The 23,114-nt window shown below is 41.5% G+C and overlaps 1 pseudogene; it reads left to right on the top strand.

Moving 5' to 3' along the window:
• The first annotated feature begins 15,062 nt into the window (after positions 1–15,062).
• LOC101637948 lies at positions 15,063–15,767 on the top strand (annotated as a pseudogene).
• Positions 15,768–23,114: the final 7,347 nt, after the last annotated feature.

The raw sequence follows: 23,114 nt of genomic DNA, 5'->3' as shown, positions 1-23,114 counted from the left end.
ACTGGAATCAACTCAAGGGTAATGGGTTTGGATTTCAGCTTACTTTCATTTTAGGGTGATTTGTAGAGGGAACAGAGGTAAATGCAAGTGTTCAATCACAATCTTTAACCAGAGACTTCTAAATGTTTTCCATTAGGAGTGTGGTTGCAGACTTGCTATGTTGTTTTCCTTTATCCTACTCCTATGTAGTGGGAAAACGTGGGATCAGAACTGGGCAGACTAGGTAAGGATTCTCACTTTTTCAAGGTGAGCAACCTCTGATGCAGCACCGTTATCTGTAAAATAGGGATAAAAATTGGATTGTGGTGACGATGAAATGAAACAGCTCTAGCAGGCTGGCAAATGGACAAGGATGTAGGACAGACTGGTGTTTGGTGCTGCTGCTTCCATTCTGAATCATCGCAACTACAAGCACAACGAAACAAAGCATTCCCTGTCTTACACCATTTTCATAGTCCTTGCTATCCTTAAGCCTATTGTTGTAGCCACTGTCAATCCATCTCATTAAGGATCTTTCTCTTATTTTGTTGATCCTCTACTCTGCCGAGAATGATGTCCTTCTTCAGGGATTGATGCTTCCTGATAACATAGCCAATGTAAACCAGACAGAATCTCACCAGCCTCTCGTCTAAAGCGCATCCTGGTTAGAGTGGTTTGTTCTTCTGGTAGTTTATGGTAGGGGTTGGCAAACTTTTGAAATCGAAGAGTCAACCCTGCTCCTTATGACAATTTAAATATTCTTTGAGAAGCATACATATTTTTACAAATAAATGAAATCACCATTATCTGAATAATACTCTTCAATTTCCCCCCCAATTTTACTTCAGAGCTAAATGTATGTACCAAAAGAACAGCTTATGGTTCGAGGGCTGCAATGTGCTGACCCTTGGTCTATGGTATATTCAATATTCTTCACTAGTACCATAAGGCATCTACTCTTTGTTGGTCTTCCTTATTCATTGTCCAGCTTTTGCATGCATATGAAGTGCTTGAAATATGCCATAGTTTGAGTCAGGGGCACATTAGTCCAGAGGCCAGGCAGCTAATATAAGTTAGAGAAGCAAACTAAGTAAGGTAAGTGGTTTCGGCTCAACCAATCACAGCATACCAATAAGAGTCCGTGTCCTTAGTAGATCCAGTTATACAAAGAAACCAGGTACCCTCAATGTTGCATGAACTACTCCAGTTTTAAACTTACTAATAGCACTCTGCAGGCTAAATAAAATGTGTCTATGAGCTTCTAGCTTACAAATTTGACTCTCCATAAAAATGTCTGCTATAGCACTAGTCACATAGCAGGCACACAACAACACAAAACGCTAGATGCAGTTTTTCAGCACTAATTTAGCACAGTTTTGAAGATGGTTGTACAGGTACCGATGTGCAGAAAGCAGGAGTTTCTCCAGATATTGTTCTTAAAGAATACGGGTGTTAAAGGAATGATTTCCTCCTCTTAGATTGAATTCTGCAAAATCAGAAATAGAATTCAAAGTGGTTCTCTCTTAACTATATTCTATTCTGCTGATATAATAATATCATATATGTTTTTATTTTATGAACATAATTCATATCTTATACTATCCTGTCCATTTGCTATTTTTTAAACCACATTCCCTTTTGGCTTTTACCCTGAAAGTCTTTGGGCATTTAACTATTTCTTCTATCTCTTGATTTTATGATTTCCAGTTGAAAAACTCTATGGCCTTCTTTGGGGGAAGCACCATAAAGATGGAGTTGTGAATAATAAATGATAGATTTCCATGACACACAAAATCTGGTGAATCTAAGACATCAGTCCATTTAATGGGTGTGTTCAGCTATTGTTTAAATAGGTTTAAGACTTCTGAAGCAAATCTCTCTGCGTGTGAGTCTATGAATATTTAAACCAAAGTGTGGAAATTAGGGTAAAGGATTTTATGAATGAGTCAGCAAGTCCCATAGAGCCCTCAGCATGAATTGGATTAGTGTTGTTTTAAGGGAAATGGCCTAGAAGAATGCCACAAAGCATCAGACTTTCCAACTATATGGTCTAACATCAGACTTTCCAACTATATGGTCTAACATCAGACTTTCCAACTATAGAGTCTAACATCAGACTTTCCAACTATAGAGTCTAACATCAGACTTTCCAACTATATAGTCTAACACCAGACTCTCCAATTCATTATTAAACCAAGAACATCTATTACTCCAAATATCCTTCATGCCAAGTGAAGTCTAAAACCCTCTTATTCAGGATCACTATTGTAAAAGGTAATAAAAGCTATGCTTCTATTACTAAAAAGTCAACTCAGCTTAAAATTAGATACTGGATACAATATTTGTGTGCATTTAATGGTAGAAATTAAAACTATGTTGTCTTACCTGCTTACTTTACTTAGCTAATGACTTTGCCATTCCACTTTACTTTGCCTGAAGTTCTGAATGCTTGGCCAAACTGAGATTTCTGTCTAAAGGAATTCAATGGAAATTGTTCTACCAGTGATATGTCTCACACACTCTATTCAACAAACATTCACTGATGTCTTTCATGTGTTAAACAAGTTCATGGTGAGTACAAATCCTATCAGCTGCTACCTCCATGGTTGGAGTTTCAATTGGAGGTGTGACTTCACCTAGAGATGACCTCCTTCTCAGAAAATCAGTCTTTGAAACTCCTATGAAGTATAGCTCTACTCTGACATCCACAGGGTCACCCTAAGGCAGAATCACCTCCACGGGAATAGGTTGTTGTACCTTTTCTTCCATGTGCCAAGGACCCTGAAAGACACTGGAAATTCCATGGTGAGCAATAAAAGAAGAAGAAAGACATAACTACTGCCTTTGTGGATCTTAGTGTCTAAGCAAATACAGACATTAATCAAACACAGAACTAAATGTATCTTCATTATTCTTATTTGCTGTATGTGTTAGTCTGGGTACATTAGAGAAACAAATCCACAGAAATTCATATGTATAAGAGAGAGTTTTATATAAAGGGTAAATGTACATTAAGAAAGCATCCCAATCCAGTGTTGTCCAAGCCCATAAGTCCAACATTAGCCCATATGTCTGACACCAATCTACAAGGTCCTCCTCCATCTCACAAAACACACACAATGACACCGACTGCAGGAGGAAAGCCAAATCCATGAACGTGTAAGCATCTCAGCCCTGGCAGGGGTCTCCACACGGCTGTTCCAGCACCCAGGGCTGCATCGGGGTAGGTCCATATGGCTTCTCCTCGGGGATGCCTTGCAGGAAGTGAGCCTTGCAAACTGAAGCAGGGAACTGGCCAAGGCAGCTACTCCCTGGTCCAACCATCAGAAAACAAGAGACCCGAGAACTCGAAAGGCGAGGCTCACTGAGCCATTTATCTCTCTGCCCTTCAATTAACCTCACATGTGTTTATTGGCCAGGTTGGCACAATAAACCTTAACCATCTCACTGTATTTACATCTTACAAAGTCTCAGTGAATACTTCATTAGTTCATTCCCATCCAGGCTGATTCAGCCCCAGATGGGCATTTTGAGCTCTCTGCATGTGTGCATGCTTATCTGTTTGTGCCCGTGACAGTGCACTGGGAATCTTTACCAGTAGGCAAGCTCCATATGCAGATCCTAGAATAATGAGGACCAACTTCTCACTGTTCCAAGAGGATATAGTAAGGAATCCTGAGCTAGCTCAGGGGTCCTAAAGACATAATTTGAGATGCCATATGAAGGAGACATACCTGTTGGCTAGGCTAAGGAAAGCAAGAGGTCTTGATGGAAAAAGAAAATAAGCCTGGAAACTTGGCTCAGGACCAAAGAACTTGTGCTGGAGGTAAGGAGAAAGATGAGGCGTTCTACTCCATTAAAGAGTTAAAGTCCCTGAAAGCCACATGGACAATTCTACCCTGTCCTATAAGCATCACAGTGAGTCTGGGTGAGTCTGTATCAACTCAATGGCAGTGAGTTTGGTTTTTGGTTTGGTGGTGGAGGTAAGGGGTCAGGGAGAGGGGCTGAGGGGGGTGCATTTTTGAAGAACTGAAGAAAATACCATGGGTTACAGCTCAGAAGCCAGAGAGGATGTTGTGTGAGATAAGATTGCATGGGTGGGCAGGAGTACAAATGAGCAGGGCTTTCTAAACCAGGTAAAGGAGTCAGGGCCTGTTTCTAAAGGCCATGAAGAATCATTACATGTTTTAGCAAGAAGTGGTGCAAATCGAAATTTATGTTCTGCAAAGATCCCTCGAGCTCATTGAGAAGAACAGATTAAAGAGTGAACGTAAACGGACTAGTTAGTGAGCCACCGCGGCCCAGACAAGAGATGCTAAGAGATTATGTGAGTTGGGACCAGAGGATGGCAATGACAGATTAGATGTTGGAAAGGGAAGACATACCTAAGTTTTTATGTTCTAGAACGTGATGGATTCTCATGCCATTTACAGAAGTAGAAACTACTAAAAGAAGAATAGGTTTGTGTTTGAATTGACTGAGTTTGAAAATTTTTGATTGCACGAGGCATTCAGGTGGAGATTTTGATAGTTGCTTGGGTAAATGAGTCTAGAACTAAGAGAATGCATTTGGGTCATAGATATAGATTTGAGAAATATGCTGACATGTGCAAGAAGCAGATAAATTACTCTGGTCTTCTCTAAGTGTGGTATAAGAAACTCTTGTATTACAATCTCCTGGAACTCCCGTTTAAATGAGGATTCTTGGGCCCATCTCAGAACAATAGAATCAGAGTTGCTGGAAATGGAGTGAGGGTAACCTTCATTTATAACATCTGTCCCATGTGGCTTCCAAACATTCTTGGAGATCCGTGGCAGAGGGACAGATAAAAGCCTCTAGGAGCTCTCCAAGAATTGTCTTCTAAATCAAAGGAAATGAGCCTGCAAAGAGCCTGCAATGTGTTTCATTCTCCCTTTTTATTTCTTTTTTAAAAAGCTGAACTCGTTTCTTTTTAGAGCTGATTAATTATCTAGATTCGTTAGGGATTAGGCTGTGTCTTTTCATAATAGGTGTTAGAATCCTAACCCCCATGCTTGTGAATGGAATCCTATTTGAAAAGCGGGTTTTTGTTCTTATGTGAATGAAATGAGAGTAAGGTGGGTTCCAGGAGCCCTGGAAGCACAACTTGCTTGGTAATCACTGGATCAACTGTTTGAAACCAGCAGCAGCTCCAAGGGACAAATATGAAGTTTTCTACTCCCATAAAGAGTTACAGTCTTGGAAACCCACAGGGGCAGTTCTTCTGTCTTACAGGGTTGCTGTGCGTTGTCATTGACTTGAAGACACGGAGTTTTCAGTGTTTGAGAAGGTATGTTCTAACTAATAAAAAAAGATTAGTTACAGACACACACACACGAGAGAGAGAGAGTTACTGATAGTAGTGCCATATCTACAACCCTCAGAGCATATGTAACTAGTGTCCAGTCACCAACATTTTGAAGCTATACAAGTTACCAATTCATATATTAGAGTCTACTAAGTAGTACTACATGCATATAAAAGCCTATGTTCAACAGGGCTTTAGCATAGACTAACATAATGTTACTATCATTGGAGTTACCTTAGGACCAGGTGGGGATCTATGATGCACTGCAATAGGATGTCCGTGATAGCTCCAAAAGGGAGCCAGAGCATTATAAAAGCAATAGTTAAATGAATGGACTTTGAGCTTTCACTTAATCATAGCCCTAATAAAACAATTCGTTTTTATGACATCGCCCTGCCTGGTATTCACTCTCCTAAGGTGATCTCTGAAAATATGAATACTGTAGAAAAATGTGGTACAGAAATCAGATGGTGCCCAGCTATCTTGAAAAATAGCATCAGTGGTGTAAAAGGCTTGTCTCAGAACAAATACCCATATAAGTGAGGAGTCAACTAAGCTTGCACAGAAGAAGCTCACTAGACGGTGTGATCCAAGGACTGCAAATAAGAAGATCCAAATCTGGAGGAGAGAATGAAACCAGGGCCTAAATTCGAAACACCTGGTTTGTGGAATGCTACAGGTGATAGTGATAGCCCCAAACCCATTTGTAGAGTCCCTTCAAAAAACCAAAAACCCTCTGGAACCACAGAAAACAAAGGAATCCATATAAGTCAGACTGTGATTTGGACACAGCCTTCAGACTGTAAGAAGAGATTTCTGTTCTTTAAAGTCATCCACTCTCTTTCAGCAGAACTAGATAACTAAAACAAGATTAATCTCACAATGCAAGAATAATGTTTTTTTAATTTGGCTCCTCACGGAATACTATAAAAATAGCTCAGCTGGTCACCTCAGCTCAGGCCCTTGTCTTGTATCGCACATACTCCCAGACTTCCCTCTCCTGGGCACTGACCTTTTGACTCATCTTTCTCCTAGAAAGAACAGTCTTGCCAATGAGCAAAATGTCACATTACCTTTGCAGAGAAGGACATTTCAAATAAAATATTAGCAATAACAATTACCTCTCAGCCACTAATCCCTCTGAAGCGACTTTAAACCACCAAAGGATTTAAGACAATTCCCTGAAAATACCTTAGGCTTAATAGATTATGGTACTGGGTGATGAAATATATTGGTTCACGCTGTCTTAACTTGCATTATGTGGCATTTTCACCTATAAATGAAAGTCTTGACATAAACCGTTTTAGCTTGTATTTAATGTAAAACTCGGGTTGTGGGAATATCAAGACTAGTGATCATCCTGGAGCTCGCATCATACTGTGGTCTGGAGATTTCCATGGCCAGCACGTCATCTGCAGGAGGAGCCCCTGGAAAACAAAGTAACAATTAAAATGCCCGTTTCCTACAGAAATATGGACAGTTTCCTATAGCCACCATATCCAAGGAAACTCTGAAATAATGCCTGTCTTGGCTGTACTGCAAAGATATGGATTAGAGTAGTTCTAAACACTGAGGTTTTATCTCTCAGCCTGAATCCTTTTGCCATGACTAAATTTCTGAAGACAGGCCTTGCACTGTGTGTAAATAACATTCATTCTCAAAAATGTCTGGTGTGTTAGATCTATTTATAGAGGCTTTTGTTTATTCATTTGTTTACTCATTTAAGCAATGCGTACTGCACACCCATGAATGCAGTGTGCTGGAAAATGGCCTGTGATTCTTGTCTTCCAGAAGGTCACTTTCTAGAGGAGGAGACAGGCAAGTAGAGGGAGAATATTAGCACACGGGTGAAGGGTTATGATGAGACTATGAAGAGGGGCATAAGACCCCATGGGAGGGTCTCGTGACCCATCCTGGGTAGGTCAGGGAAGGATTTCCCAGAGAAAGGGACATCACCCCCTGTGCAGAACTACTGGTCTATACTGATCTACAGATGAATCAGAGTCATCTAAGAAACGTGCATTATGAAGAAAGTGATTGGGAGGTGCTGGCAAGGCATGGGACTCAAGACTGGCCTCCTTCTGGGACACATGGAGGAGAGATTCCATGCCACCCCAGCCCGCAAGGCAGAGGTCCCCGACATGGCCGTACCCGCCAACTTTCTGTGCTTCCCACAGTGCTCTACTTCTCTGCAGGGTACAATTACCCATTGTAATGACAACCCAGAATTTACAGACAGCACACATTGTGAGGATGGTGAGGTTTAATAGGGAAGTTAACCGTGTACACGAAGTGAATGATAATAAAATAGTAAGGATGCAGTTCTTTTGTTTGCAACACTTCTTCTAGGCTGTGTCAGCAGACACTGCTCTCTCTGATGCTTGGCCTCTCCGCTGCAAGGCCCCTTAGCCTCTGCCCTGCTTGTGGAAGTATTATAAAGCTCCCTTAGCACTGATAAATGCCCAAGGAGCTCCCCACGCTGCAAGGCAGCCTCCTGCCTAAAGGCATTCAGCTTTACTCCTTCGGTGGACTGGAAGAGTGGCATGTTGTCTTATGCTACACCACCGCTTTTCCACACAGAGAGCTCAGGTGTACGCTGCTTTGGTTGTGGCTCTTTGGTTTGGGTGGTCATGAGATTATTGGTTCCAACTGCTGAGGAGGATACTTTATTCCCAATGGAATAGCCAAGCTCACCAATCCTCTCATATCAGCCCATACATCCTATTTATCTCACTATTTTGGTGGGAATTAGTTACAAAGACTACGGATAGAAAAATCATGCCGGTCATTTCACTTCACTACAGGCACAGGCAAGAACTATGCAAGAGCCCAGAAGAAAAGAAGGCACAGTTAGACTATAGACGTTCACCAGAAAGAAGGCACTGGAGGGAAGTGTAATATAGGTGCAAAAATAATGATGCTGGAGGAATGGAAAAGGCTTGTCCTCCATTTGGTTTTTAGCTGAATGACAACACGATTTTAACTGATCAATACTATTGAGGGCTTGATTGATGTAAGAGAAGAAGGGGGAAAGTCAAGGAAGATATTTCCGTTTTTTTCTTGGACAATTGCAATAGCCACACAGTGGACAGGGTGTCACTCATTGAGATGGGATGATGGGATGTCATCGAGGAGCAGGGGTTTGGGTTCGGCAGAACCAATTTGACAAGCTCACTTTGGGACCATTGGGTTTGAGGGTCAATGGCCATCCAAGCGTAGGTCACCAATGTAGGCTTGTCGCTTCAGAAAATGGCAGAAGATATTGACACGTTAAGGACCAGCATATGGCGTGAGAGTGTTTGAGAGTGCCTGGGCAGAATGTATGCAGAGTGTGAAAGAGCTCTGAGAAAAGTCAACACTTAAAAGATGCTCAATTCAAATCAGAGCTTGTGAAGCTCAATAGTCTTTGACCAATCTATACTGTTGTTGTTAGGTGTTATTGATTTAGTTCTGACTCATAGTAACCCCAAGTACCACAGAACAAACCCTGCCTACTGCTGCACTATCCTCTCCATCATTGCTGCTTGAGCCCATTGATCAGCCACGATGATGATCCGTCTCATTGAGGGTCTTCTTCTTTATCGCAGGCCCTCTGCTTTACCAAGCACCATGGGCCTTTTCAGGGAGTGGTCCCTTCGGATAACTTGTTCAAAGTAAGCAAAGCAAAGTCTCACTTGTCTCACCTCTAAGGAATATTCTGGCTATACTTCTTCCAAGACAGATTTGTTTGTTCTGCCCACAATCCATGACATATTCAATATTCTTTGCCAATACAGAATCCAAATGTATCCATTCTTCTTCCGTCTTCCTTATTCAGTGTCCAACTTTCTCATGCATCTGAGGAGATTGAAAAGATCATGGTTATGAAGTTAGTCAAATGTGCCTCTGGTTTTTTAAGTCTCTTCTTTCTGTCCTGAATTCACTCCATCCCTAGTAACATATTCTTATGTCCTTTCTCCCTAAAACTTGGAATTCAAATTCTCAGAAAAAGTGCATTCAGGTCAGTGTGATGATCAGTTTCATATGCAATTTGACTATACTTTAGTAGTAGCTAAGGAGCCCTCCTAGTGCTGTCAAGTAAGCTTTGAACTGCTAACCACAGCACCCCCAGTTCAAACCCATCAGTTACTCCTCAAGAGAAATAGGAGGCTGTTTGCTTCATGGCTGCTTGTGCTTCTATAAAGCTATACAAAGCTTTATGTTCCCATAAAAAGCTCCCATAAGCTATATATGGCCCAGAAGCCCTATATAGAATCACTATGATTTGTAATCAATTTTATGACACTATGTTTTACATTTATAGTGCTTAGTTTTTTTAATCAAGCATTAATCTAGATATTTCTGTGAAGGTATTATCTCGATGTGCTTTAACATCTATAGTCAATGGGCTTTAAGTACAGGAGATTAGCCTCAATATTGTAGGTGGGACTCATCTAATCCATTCAAGGTCTAACATTCCACAAAGAAGAAATTGTGCCCAGAAACTGTAACATAAAAATTATACCTGTATTCCTAGCCTGCTAGCATACCTTCCAGGAGCCCTGGTAGCATAGTAGGTTGCTTCCTGGGCTACTAACCACAAGATCAGCAGTTTGACCTGACTAGCCACTCAGTGATAGAAAGATGAGACTTTCTGGCCCTGTAAAGATAGACAGCCTCGGAAACCGAGGTAGCAGTTCTACTCTGCCCTCTACAGCTACCCTACTCTGGTAGGAGTCAGAACAGACTTGATGGCAATGGGTTGGTTAAAATGCCTCACCAATTTCAAACTAGCCAGCCCTCGTAATCATACGCACCCATCTCTTAATACATTTATATCTATCTACCCTTATAGATAAGGTTTTCATATTAACTTATACATAAAGGTAATGTGATGGTACCTAATAAGAACCACAACAACATTTTTATGTACATATAATTTTTATATGCAAATTGTAAAAGTTCGCTCCATGTTTTTATTAAGATCCCTGGTGCCACAGTCTGTTAAGTACCAGACTCTCAACCACAGGGTTGGCAGTTCAAACCCAACAGCAATTCCCTGGATGAAAGATAAGGCTATATTTTCTCATAGAGACTTACCATCTCTGAAAGAGTAACTTGTCATTCTTCTCTGTCAAATAAGGTTACTATGAGTTGGAATCAATCCAATGGTAGTATGTTTATTTTTGATTGGGTGTTTCTAGTTTCTGGAGAACCTGACAGTCAATTTTTGCTATTTAATAACCTCAAAACCTATAAGTTAAAAAATGTCTTTTTCTTGTACTTGATCTGCAGATAAGCTTTGCTCTGGATTCCTCTTTGGAGTTGGGTCTAGTCTATAAGGAATCTCTCATTCTCCTTGAAGCAGTAGCTGATGAGGCCCGGGACACAGTACTGGGTGTTTTTGTTAGCTGCCATTGAATCTGTTTCGACTCAAAGCAACCCTCTGAGAACAGAATGAGACACTGTCTGGTCCTGTGGCATCCTCACCACTGTGCTTATATTTCAGTCACTTGTTGAAGCCACTGTGATAATCCTTGTTGAGGGCCTTCCTTTTTTTTTTTTTTTTTTGCTGCCCATCTACTTACTGCCCCTCCATCCTTTACTGACCCTCCATCCTTTACTGCCCTCTATCCTTCTCCATGGACTAGTTTCTTCTGGCAACATGCCTTAAGTACATGAGACTAAGTCCCACCGTCCTTGCCTCTAAGGAGCATTACGGTTGGCCTTATTCCAAGACAGATTTGTTTGTTCTTTAATAAATCCATGGTACTTTCGATATTCTTTGCAAGCACTATAATTCAAATGCATTGATTCTTCTTCGGTTTTCCTTATTCAATATTCAACCATATGAGGTAATTGAAAATACCATGGCTTGGGTCAGGCACACTTTAGTCCTCAAATTAACACCCTTTCTTTTCAACCTTTTAAAAAGATCTTGTGCGGCAGATTTATCCAATACAATGTATCATTGGATCTCTTGACTGCTGCTTCCATAAGCATTGCTTGTTGATCCAAGTAAGACAAAATCCTTGAAAATTGCCACCTTTTCTCTATTGGTCCAGTTTTCTTTAAATTGAGTTATAGTCCATACTTAAGGATGTAGGCCTTGGTATTCATCAGCAAGTGCTTCAAGTCCTCCTCACTTTCAGCAAGCAAGATTATGTCATCTGCATATCACAAGTTGTTAATAAGCCTTCTTCTAATCCTCATGCTGCATTCTTCTTCATATAATCCAGCTTCTCTGATAAAGCATAAAGCATACAGACTGAATAAATATTATAATAGGACGCTACCCTGAAGCAATATTTCCTGGTTTTAAACTATACAGTTTTTACTTGTTCTGTTCACACAACTGCATCTTGTTCCATGTACAGGTTCTGCATGAACACAGTAAGTGTTCTGGAGTACTCATTCTTCTCAAGGCTGCCCATAGTTTGATCCTCACAGTTGAATGCCTTTGCACAGTCAATAAAGCACGAGTAAATATCTTTCTAGTGTTTTCTGCTTTCAGCCCAGATCCATCAGATATCATCAATGATATCACCTCTTCCACATTTCATTGGTATGCCATCAATTCGTAGAGTCTTGTTTTTGGCTAGTGCTTTCAGTGCAGCTAGAATTTCTTTCTTCAGTGCCATGGGTTCTTGCTCATAAGCTACTTCTTGAAATGGTTAAACGTCAACTACTTCTTTTAGGTAGAGTGACTCTATTCTTTCCATCTTCTTTTGATGCTTCCTGTGTAATTCCATATTGTTCCCCTAGAATCTTTCAATATTGTCGTGCAAGGCTTGAATTTTTTCTTGTTTTTTTTTTCATTTGTTTGTTTGTTTTTTAGTTTAAGATATGCTGAGTATGTTCTTCCTTTTTGGTTTTCAAACCCTAGGTCTTTAGACATTTCATTATAATATTTAGCTTTGTCATCTCAAGCTGCCCTTTGAAAATTCCAGTTTAGTTCTTTTACTTCATCATTTGTTTCTTTTTAAAAAATCATCTTATTGGGGGCTTGTACAACTCTTATCACAATCCATACACACATCCATTGTGTCAAGCACATTTGTACATTTGTTGCCATCGTCATTCACAAAACATTTGTTTTCTGCTTGAGCCCTTGGTATCAGCTCCTCATTTTTCCCCCTCCCTCCCCGCTCCCCCCTCATTCATGAACCCTTGATAATTTATAAATTATTATTATTTTGTCATATCTCATACTGTCCAACATATCCCCTCACCCACTTTTCTGTTGTCCAGCCCCCAGGGAGGAGGTTATATGTAGATCCTTGTAATCGGTTCCCCCTTTCCAACCCACCCTCCCTCCACCCTTCCAGTATCGCCACTCTCAGCATTGGTCCTGAAGGGATCATCCGCCCTGGATTCCCTGTATTTCCAGTTCCTATCTGTACCAGCGTACATCCGCTGGTCTAGCCAGATTTGTAAAGTAGAATTAGGATCATGATAGTGAGGGAGAGGGAGGGGTAGGAGAAAGCATTTAGGAACTAGAGGAAAGTTGTGTTTCTCATTATTGCTACACTGCACACTGACTGGCTTGTCTCCTCTCTGCAACCCTTCTGTACGGGGATGTCCAGTTGCCTACAGATGTGTCTTGGGTCCCCAATCTGCACTCCCCCTCAGGCATCAAAAACCAAAAAATCATATCATTGTGTGTTCACCTTCCCAATACGATCGCTGAAGACAAATGGGTGCATAAGCAAAGGTGGTGAAGAAAGCTAATGGAGCCCAGCTATCAAAAGATATAGCATCTAGGGTCTTAAAGGCTTGAAGGTAAACAAGTGGCCATCTAGCTCAGCAGCAACAAAGCCCACATGGAAGAAGCACACCAGCCTGTGTGGTCATGAGGTATCGAAGGGATCAGGTATTATCAGGCACTTCATCATTTCATCCATTTGTTTTAGCTATTGAACCATCAAGAACAAGTTTCAGAGTCTTTTCTGACATATTTTCTTTCTTTTCTCTCTTTTTAACAACATTTTGCTTTCTTCATGTATGATGTTCTTGATGTCTTCCCACAGCTCATAAGGCCTTCGGTTCTCAGTGCTTAGTGCAACAAATCTGTTCTTGAGATTTTCTCCAAACCTATGTGGGATAGACTCAAAGTCATATTTGAATCATGTAGACCTGTTTTAATTTTTTTAAGCTTCAACCTGAACTTATGTTTGAGTAATTGATTGGCCCCTGACTTGATTTTATCTGCTAGTAAACTCCTCCATTGTCTCTTCCCACAGATATATACTGTCAGTTTGACATACTATGGTGGCTTGTGTGTTGCTGAGATAAAGGAAGCTCTCTTATTTGTCAATAGGCTAGTGGTACTGCAAATACTAGTAGGTCACCCAAAATGAACAGGTTTCAGCTGAGTTTCCAAATTAAGAACAGATGACAAAGAAGGAATATTGGCTGTCCACTTCTGAGAAATTAGCCACTGAAAATCAATGAATAGCATTAAATTGTCAGATATGGAAAACCTCATACACAAGCAAAACATTGTCAGAGACAGTACCATAAGATCAGCCCCTCAGGTTGGAAGGTACTCAAAATATGACCAAAGTAGGGTGGGCCATAATGATGTGGATAGAGTGAAGTGTACAGGGGTTAAGTCTTCAAGACATTCATTTGCTGCTGGAGCATGACTCAAAATGAGAACAAACGGCTGCAAGCATTAATAGGACCTTGAAATGTACAAAGTATGAATTGGAAGTGGTCAATATTGAAATGGAACTCATAAAGACTGATATCCTAGGTGTTAGTGAGCTGAAATGGACCAGTACTGGCGATTTTGAATCAGATAATCAGATGGCGTACTATGCCAGGAAGGACAGATTCAACAGGAGTGGTAGCAAATTCATCACCAAAAAGGACTGCTCTGCTAATGCTGTGATAATTGTACATACTAAAGGAACTTTCTTTAAGAGAAAATTGAGAGAACTTAGGCTTTGATGTAATTGGAATCTTTACCTCCTAGTAGAGTTGAAGATGCTATTGCCTAAAAGGCTGTTTACTGTTTGTTATGACCCATTGCTTACACAGCTTGCGGGGAAAGGAAAAGAGGAATTGGCGGTCTTAAAACACTGGTTGAGATTGTACTCACCCCAGAAATATTTTATTTAACAATTGGGTTATGTGCATCTGGGGTAGGAATTTTTTCTACCATAAGTGACCCCAATAAATGTTTGTTATATTTCATTATCTATCTTGAAGTGCAATGCTGTGATAAGATAGTATCTAACTGCAAAAAAGGAAATCCAATCAATTCAACTAGTATTCAAATTTAAGCACAGCCACTAAATCTAGTGATGCATAACTCTAAGAATTCTACCAACATCTTCAGTCTGAAATGTATCAAATATACGCTCAAGATGCAATGGTAACTATTGATGATTGGAATACAAACATTGGAAACAAAGAAGGAGGAACAGTACTTGGAAAATATGGTCTGGGTGACAGACATGAAGCTGGAGATTGCAAGATAGAATTTTGTAAGCCCAATAACTTCTTCATAGGATATGCCTTTTATCAAGAGCACACCCTGTGACGAGACACGTGGACATCTCCGGATGGAATACACAGACACAATGCTAAAACATTTTTTAAATCTGCCGATGCAGCATACCTAAATATTTCATTGACCAAACACCAGCAAATGGCCAAGACAAATATTAATGGGGCAGAAAGTACACTCAACAACAACAAAAAACAAAGTTACTTGGGACAGGGCATGGATCTTAAAAACAGGAACAAGGAGACCCCCGCCATCGTCGAGATGAGTTTCTTTGTCACCTGCCTGCTCAAGCCGGTGGTTCTGTTACGCACTGTCCTCGTGCCCGGCTTGGCCACCACCATGTATGCTTCCCATGACGATTAGTGCTGCACGCGCTCCATGCACGACTAGGACAGTGCCAAAGACATTGATGGGCGCATGGTGAACTTGGACAAGTCAAGGGGTTTTGTGTGCATCGTAACCAACGTAGCCCTCCAATGAGGCAAAACTACACTCAGCTCGTCGACCTGCACACCCGCTATGCTGAGTGCTGTTCGTGGACCCTCTCTCTCCCCTGCTCCAGTTGGGGAGGCAGGAGCCCGGGAGTAATGCCGAGATTAGAGTTCGCTGTCGACTCTATTGTCAAATTCGGTATGTACAGCAAGGTCTGTGTGAACGGGGAAGACGCCCACCCGCTGTGGAAGTGGATGGAAGTCCCACCCAAGGGACGGAGCATCCTGGGGAACGCCATCAAGGGGAACTTCACCAAGTTCCTATCCACAAGGACGGCTGTGTGGTGAAGCGGTAAGGTCCCATGGTGGCGCCCTTGGTGATGGAGAAGGACCTGCCCCGCTACCTCTAGTCCCACAAGCTCTGCCCCAACCCACAGCCCTTCGTACCTGGACCCTTCCCCCCGGCACCCATGACGGCCTGCCTGCAAACCAGCCTGCTGGTGGGGCAGCCCCGAGACCCCAGTGTGCACCTCTGCCGGAGGAAGACCCCAGACCACTGCCAGCCCCTCTGCTTTGTGGGTATAAAATATTCAAATGGGCGTGGGGAGTGGGGACAGGGAGAAGAACAAGAACCCATCTACCCAGCAAGCAAATCAAGTATCTTGGTCAATATTCTTCATTTTCAGACTTCTTCCTGATTACAAATTGGGCTATGATTTTTATGAGCATGCTAGTCTTACCTCATCTATAATTACTAAATATGCACTTTATCACGGGAAATTTGGGCTGTAAATGTTTGGAAGAAATATCGTGTATGTGGATGAACCCTCTGTGCAATTGAAAGATTACCCTACAGACCTATGCAAGTCAATATTAAGTCAACATTAAGTCAATAGTTTCTGTAAGCCTAAGTAAATAGAATGTGAAGAATTATTAACAGCAGCCAAGTTGGTCCCTGACTCCGTGTCCCTATCCATAGCAAATGAAAGGCTGCCCAGTCCGACATCATTTCCATGATCAGCGACAGAAGCAAGTTGGGTTTTCAAAGGCTGACTTCAGAAGTAGATTACAAGCCTTTTCCCTAGTCTGTCTTAGTCTGGAAGCTCCTATGAAATCTTTCCAGCATTACAGCAGCACACAAGCCTCCATTGATAGGCAAGAAGTGGTTGTACATAAGATCAATTAACTAGAAATAAAACCTGATCTCCTATAAGAAAGATAAGAATTTTACTACTGAACCATCAGTGTGCTTGGTAATGCACCTGACCCGTGAGCACCACATGTGTGTACTTCTCTGATCTACTTGTGTGGGTTTTTTTTTTCCTGTTGCTGCTGCAAGCTCAATTGTTTTAAGTATCCACTTAAAACATCCTGTCAGCAGATCATCTCACCAGTATGGAGTCTACCTGATATAGAGACCACTGCTCACATGGAGATAATTAGCACATGGAGATAAAAACTACACAGTGTTTTAAGTACATAGTTAAGCTCACCACAATAGCCAAAGGGGGAAAAAAAGAACCTATAAGTGGGCCAAACCTGTGTGTTCAAACCTGTGTGTTCAAGGGTCAACTGAAAATTATACACAAATTATTTTTTACTTTTTACTGCACATAAGGTCAGCAACCTTAGCTTCCCATGTTGTTGCAGTGTCACCTGAAATTAAAAAATGAACAAAAACTCAAATTCAATGTCATCAAATTCACTATGTCTTATAGTAACTCTCTAGGATAATGTAGAACTACTTGTGTGGGCTTCCAACTCTGTAAATCTTTACAGGAGTAAAAAGCCTCAGCGTTCCCTTGTGGAGAGTCTGATAGGTACAAACTATTTCTGGAGCCGCAGTGACATTTTTATACAAGGAAAAATGTGTGCTACTGACATTGAAGTTAGCAGGTTACCCCATAACCCACTATAACACCAGGACTCATTGAGCCAATTGTGATTAAGATGTTAGAAATGGAGACTTCCGGCAAGATGGTGACTGAGTAACACATACCTGTGGGACTCTGCAGAAGTAATCACTGGAGAGTTGCAGCACCAGGTCGCAGGAGGAGCATCACAAAGAAAAGTAGGCACAGATCCACTCTTTTGAGGTGCTGGGGGCTTTTGCCTTACCACAGTGGAGGTCGACGAGGGTCTAACCTTAGCCCCACCACTGTCTCTGCCAGAGCCGGGATCACTTGGAACCAGCCCAAGGGTTTTATCTCCACACAACCACAGCTTGCCACCACCTCTGGGCAGGGTTTAAATCCCTCCAGCCCCACTGTCAGGGATAGGTGCCCAGCTAATTTGTTACTTTTGCTTCCCTCTCTTCTCTATTTCCCCCCAACGGTCTCAGCAGGCTATTTTGTTTTTGTTTTTTTGTGTTTGTTTTCTCTCTTGCACTTTATCTCACAGGCCTCTGGCAACCTCTAGGCCATTCCTCTTAGCCTAGGGCATTTAAACCTGTCCTCCACCCAGCTGGGAGAGTTCCACCCTCTGCAGTCTAACCCGAGACTGGGGAAAACCCACCCACCTTCCTCAGGGGGAAATTCCACCCACCTTGCTACAGAGGAAATTCCACCAGCCAGCCCTCTGCAACACATAACACATGGCTGGGGAAATCCCACCCATCTTCTTCCTGCCTTTCCATGGCACTCCCATTGCAGCAGGCACCACCGCATGCCCTCTGCAGTGCCCCAATCTGCTGTGGGCCACACCATAGCAGTTTCTTGTGAGATCACCCAGTGCAACACCATCCTCTCAGGTCCACAACCATCCAACCAGCGTCCCCTGAGAGGATCATCCAACTTGCCCTCCAAATAACAGAATACTGGTTGACTAGGAAAAAAGTGAAGCCATAAAAGGATAAAGCAGTAGGCCAATTCCATAGTGCAATTAGCTGCAGGAAGTTCAAAGAAGCACTCCTTCAAGTCTCCCAGAGAGAGCCCAGTGCTCTTAGACTCTCCAGTAAATGGCGCAGGGCTCTTCTAAAACAACGCAATGCAAACAGCAATCATGATGCCCCTCATTGACCCATGCACTATGGGGAACAACACTGGAGACACAGTGCAGGAATTGTGCCTGATCTGACCCCACCACACTGAGGAGAAACACTAAGGGTGTGCAACAGAACAGCAAGGGGAACAGAGCAATGAAGTCCCCAGGGAATACCAAAAATAGATTGTGGGGCCAGGGCATGGCACCCAATCAGACTCAACCAGAAAACACTCCTAAAGGTCAACAAACAGACCTTGAACTATTTACAGGCTTTTCTTTTTTGTCATTTCTTTTGTTGTTGTTGCTTTGTTTTCTTTTGTTGCTTTGTTTTGCTCTGTCATGTTTTTTGTGCATATTATTATCTCTGCAGGTCTATCTAGATATGATAGGCAGGATAAACAATCTGGAGGAGAAAACAATGGGACCAACAGTTCCAGGGGAACATGGAAGAGGGGTAGGGGTAGGAAGGAAGTGGGCGTTAGCAACCCCAGGCAAGGGAACAGCAAGTGATCCAAAATCGGTGGTGAGGAGGGTATAAGAGACCTGGTAGGGCTTGATCAAGGGCAATATTACCAAGAGGGATTACTGAAACCCAAATGAAGGCTGAACATGATAGTGGGACAAGAGATAAGTAAAAGAAAATAGAGGAAGGAACTAGGAGGCAAAAGACATTTATAGAGGCCTAAATACAGGCATGCACATATGTAAATATATTCATATATATGATGATGGGGAACTAGATCTATGTGTATATATTTATAGGTTTATTATTAAGGTCACAGATGGATATTTGGTCTCTACTTAGGTACTCCCTCAATACAAGAACACTTTCTTTTATTAACCTGGCATTCCATGACCCACCTTCCAGACATGATCGCTGAAGACAAAACATGTGCATAAGCAAATGTGGTGAATGAAGTTAATGGTGCTCAGCTATCAAAAGATATAGTGTCTGGGGTCTTAAAGGCTTGAAGGTAAACAAGCGGCCATCTAGCTCAGAAGCAACAAAGCCCACATGGAAGAAGCACACCAGCCCGTGTGATCACAAGGTGCTGATAGTATCAGGTATCAGGCATCAAAGAACAAAAAATCATATCATTGTGAATGAAAGGGAGTGCGGAGTGGAGACCCAAAGCCCATCTGTAGGCAACTGGACATCCCCTTACAGAAGGGTCACAGGGAGAAGACAAGCCAGTCAGGGTGCAGGGTAGTATCAATGAAACATACAACTTTCTAGTTGACATATACAAGAAAGCATCAAAAGTTTGTAGGAAAGTTCTATGCTTATTTTTCCATGAACTTTTGAAAACCCTCCTTGTAAAATTACTCATTAAAATGCCCCTGAAAAGATATAATGGCTATCTAAACTAATACTGTTTTAAATAATACTGTCCAGAACTTGAATTTGATTAGTGAGTTAGTACTCATCTTTAATTCCTCTTAATTTCATGTGATATAACAGTTATGAATCAATCATATTTTAGTGAAATGTTATCAGCAGCTTCATCTTATTTCTGTTTAAATAAAAGAAAATAGATATTTTCTTAGTCAATAATCCTAGTGTGTGTATAAACCCCAAGTGGGTGTTCTAGAGTAGATCCCTAGATTATAAATGTCAGTGCTGTGCAAGTATATTCTCTGAGTGTGGTGTTTTGTAGTGGTGGTGTCTCCTTAGAATGGTTTCCAAGAGCCCCAACTTCCTAACCTTCAAAAAGGCAGGAAAAGTTGCCATATACACCCAGTAAATGACTTATAAAATACTTAATGGCAAAGTAATAGCAATAATAACAGAATCTTTATAAACCATAATTGCTATCTTGTAAAGGTTTGCTTACCCTTTTATCATTCTATTTTACTGATACTTTTAGAAGTGTAAAAAGTTGCAAAAATTCTTTCATCTTGCACTTTTTTGAGTTTTCAAAATGAAAAAGTACACACACACACAGAAGAAACATACAACTTTTCTCTAGTTCTTTACTGCTTCCTTTCCCCCACTTATCATGATCCCAGTTCTACCTTACAAATCCGGCTAGACCAGAGCATGTACATGGGTACAAATCAGAACTGGAAACACAGGGAATCCAGGACTGATAACCCCTCAGGACCAGTAACGAGAGTAGTGATACCAGGAGGGGAAGGGGAAGGTAGGGGAGAAAGGGGAACCGATCACAATGATCTGTATATAACCCCCTCCCTGGAGGATGGACAACAGAAAAGTGGGTGTGGGAGACATCGGACAGTGTAAGACATGACAAAATAATAATAATTTATAAATTATCAAGGATTCATGAGGGAGGGAGGGGGAGGAGGGGAATGGGAAAATGAAGAGCTGATACCAAGGGCTCAAGTAGAAAGAAAACATTTTGAAAATGATGATGGCCACAAATGTACAAATGTGCTCAACACAATGGATGTATATGTACGAATTATGGTAAAAATCGTACAAGCCCCCCCAAAATGATTAAAAAACAAACAAAGCAAAAGATGTTACAAATGGCAATTAAGCACAATTCCATTGTGTTTATTTAGAGATTATTTTGATCAAATGAGGCGACTTGTCCAGGATCCTGTAGTCATTATAAGGCAAGTTCACTTGTCCATATTTCCTGGCTTTCTTTCCCTGATCCCCGAGTCAGGCACACACAAAAAAGAGACACCCTGTGGGCTCAAGCTTTCCAAATGCAGGCTACAGGAAAGCGTGTGAGGTTTAGACACCACATCCGCTGGCAGACGTGCTTCTTCAATCGGTTGGTCATGCCTCACCTAATGCTCATTATCATAGTAGCATAACACTGGGATTAGCAGCTCTTGACACCAGTTCTCCAAGGAAAGGCCTAACCTGCCCTTTTATGTTTCCATCATTCATGATGCAGTCAGACAGGGGAGATGGTTTAGCTACATTATGTCCCTGGTTGACAGATGGGCAGAACACATTTTTCCTTGTATAAAAATGCCACTGCAGCTCCAGAAATAGTGGGTGGCTGAGAATGGAAAGTGGTGCAGACTTGCTTTAACCTAAGAGAGCAGACAAAAACTCCAGTGAAACACACAGACCCACATTTGAGAAACAATAAGTCTCCCAGTCTGACAGGCAACAGGGGAACTGCAGGCTGTCAAGAATCAGGAGCATTTCCAGACAGCTGATAGTTCATTCACTAGGAGTCGTATCTATTCTAAAGAAGAATGAGCAGATCTACTGTAGGAGTTCAGCCAGAATTCTCCTTAGAAGTTAGGGTGGAAAGACTTCATGTTCTGTACTCTGGACATGTTCTTAGGAAAGACCAGGTCCTGGAAGAGGACCCCATGCTTGGTAAAGTAGAGGATGAGCGAAAAAGAGGAACCCTCTGAACAAGACGGACTGGCACAGAGGCTGCAATAAGGGACGCACACATGAGGATGAGGCAGGGCTGGGCAGAAGTCGTTCTGTCATCCGAGAAGGTTCTTTTGTTTCCTACGGAGTTGCTTGGCTCAGTCTCCACTCAAGAGCACCAGCAACACAACAGCAAAGCAACAGCAAAGGAATACGCTGGAAAGGAAAGGCAGGGAAATTTACATAAAGCAAATCGGGGGACTAAAATTGCTGTCTTTTTTTTAAAATTTCATGAGAAAGCAAATTCTATCTTTGCCTCATTATTAAATAATATAAATAGAGGTACAAGCAATTCCCTTTTCCCACATGTATGAAACTAGATGCACAGCGCTTTCATGTACCAGGTATATTTGATGTGATAATAATAATGAAGCATCCGTTTTACTCTGTAATAATAATTTTTTTTAAAACTCACTGCCATCTGATTTCGACTAGTAGCGACCCTATAACGTAAAGTAGAACTGTCCCTGTTGGTTTCTGAGACTAAATTTTATGAGAGTGTAAAGCCTCATCTTTCTGCCTCGCAGCAACCAGTGGTTTGATGCTGATCTTGTGGTTAGCTCCCCAACATTTACCGATTACATCACCAGGGCTCCATTCTAATTATAATATAATTGTAGAATTATATTATAATTATAATATAATTTTCGAATTGTAATTATAATATAATTATAGAATGGAGCCCTGGTGACATAATAGGTTACGTGTTGGGGAGCTAACCACAAGATCAGCAGTTCAAAACCACTGGATTTTCCTCTAGTTCCTAAATGCTTCCTGCCCCCACTATCATGATCCCAATTCTACTTTAAAAATCTGGCTAGACCAGAGGATGTGCAGGTAGGAACTGGAAACACAGGTAATCCAGGGTGGATGATCCCTTCAGGACCAGTGGTGAGAGTGGCAATACAGGGAGGGTGGATGGAGGATGAAGTAGAGAGGGGGAACTGATTGTAAGGATCTTCATATAACCTCCTCCCTGGGGGACAGACAACAGAAAATTGGGTGAAGGGAGATGTCGGGCAGTGTAAGATATGACAAAATAATAATTTATACATTATCAAGGGTTCATGAGGGAGGAGGGAGCACAAGGGAGGGGGGAAAATGTGGAGCTGATGCCAGGGGCTTCCGTGGAGAGCAAATATTTTGAGAATGATGAGGGTAACGAATGTACAAATGTGCTTTATACAATTGATGCATGTATGGATTGTGATAAGAGTTACATGAGCCCCCAATAAAATGATTAAAAAAAAGAAATACTATATTATAGAGCCTAGTATTCTCTGGGGAAATTTGATGCCAAGAGCTGTAGAATAAAGAGAGAAGGGAAAAGGTAGCTAACATTTTTTAAATCTCTATTTTCCTTTCTAAACTCTGTTGTTTGATCATTATCAGTATATTTAAAAATAAGACTATTTCACATTGGTGATAATGGTTTCAGTATCAATACCCTAAAGACAATAATCAGCAACCTATGCACATAATTTCTAGAGAAACCCCACCTAAGGCTGCTATTTCAAGCTTTGACAGTGT

Source organism: Echinops telfairi, unplaced genomic scaffold (genome assembly GCF_000313985.2).
Source record: "Echinops telfairi isolate 266 unplaced genomic scaffold, ASM31398v2 ScPeMD7_7469;HRSCAF=8507_1, whole genome shotgun sequence".
NCBI lineage: Eukaryota > Metazoa > Chordata > Mammalia > Afrosoricida > Tenrecidae > Echinops > Echinops telfairi.
The sequence above is the reverse complement of the archived record's forward strand: the minus strand, read 5'-3'. Positions and strand labels throughout refer to the sequence as shown.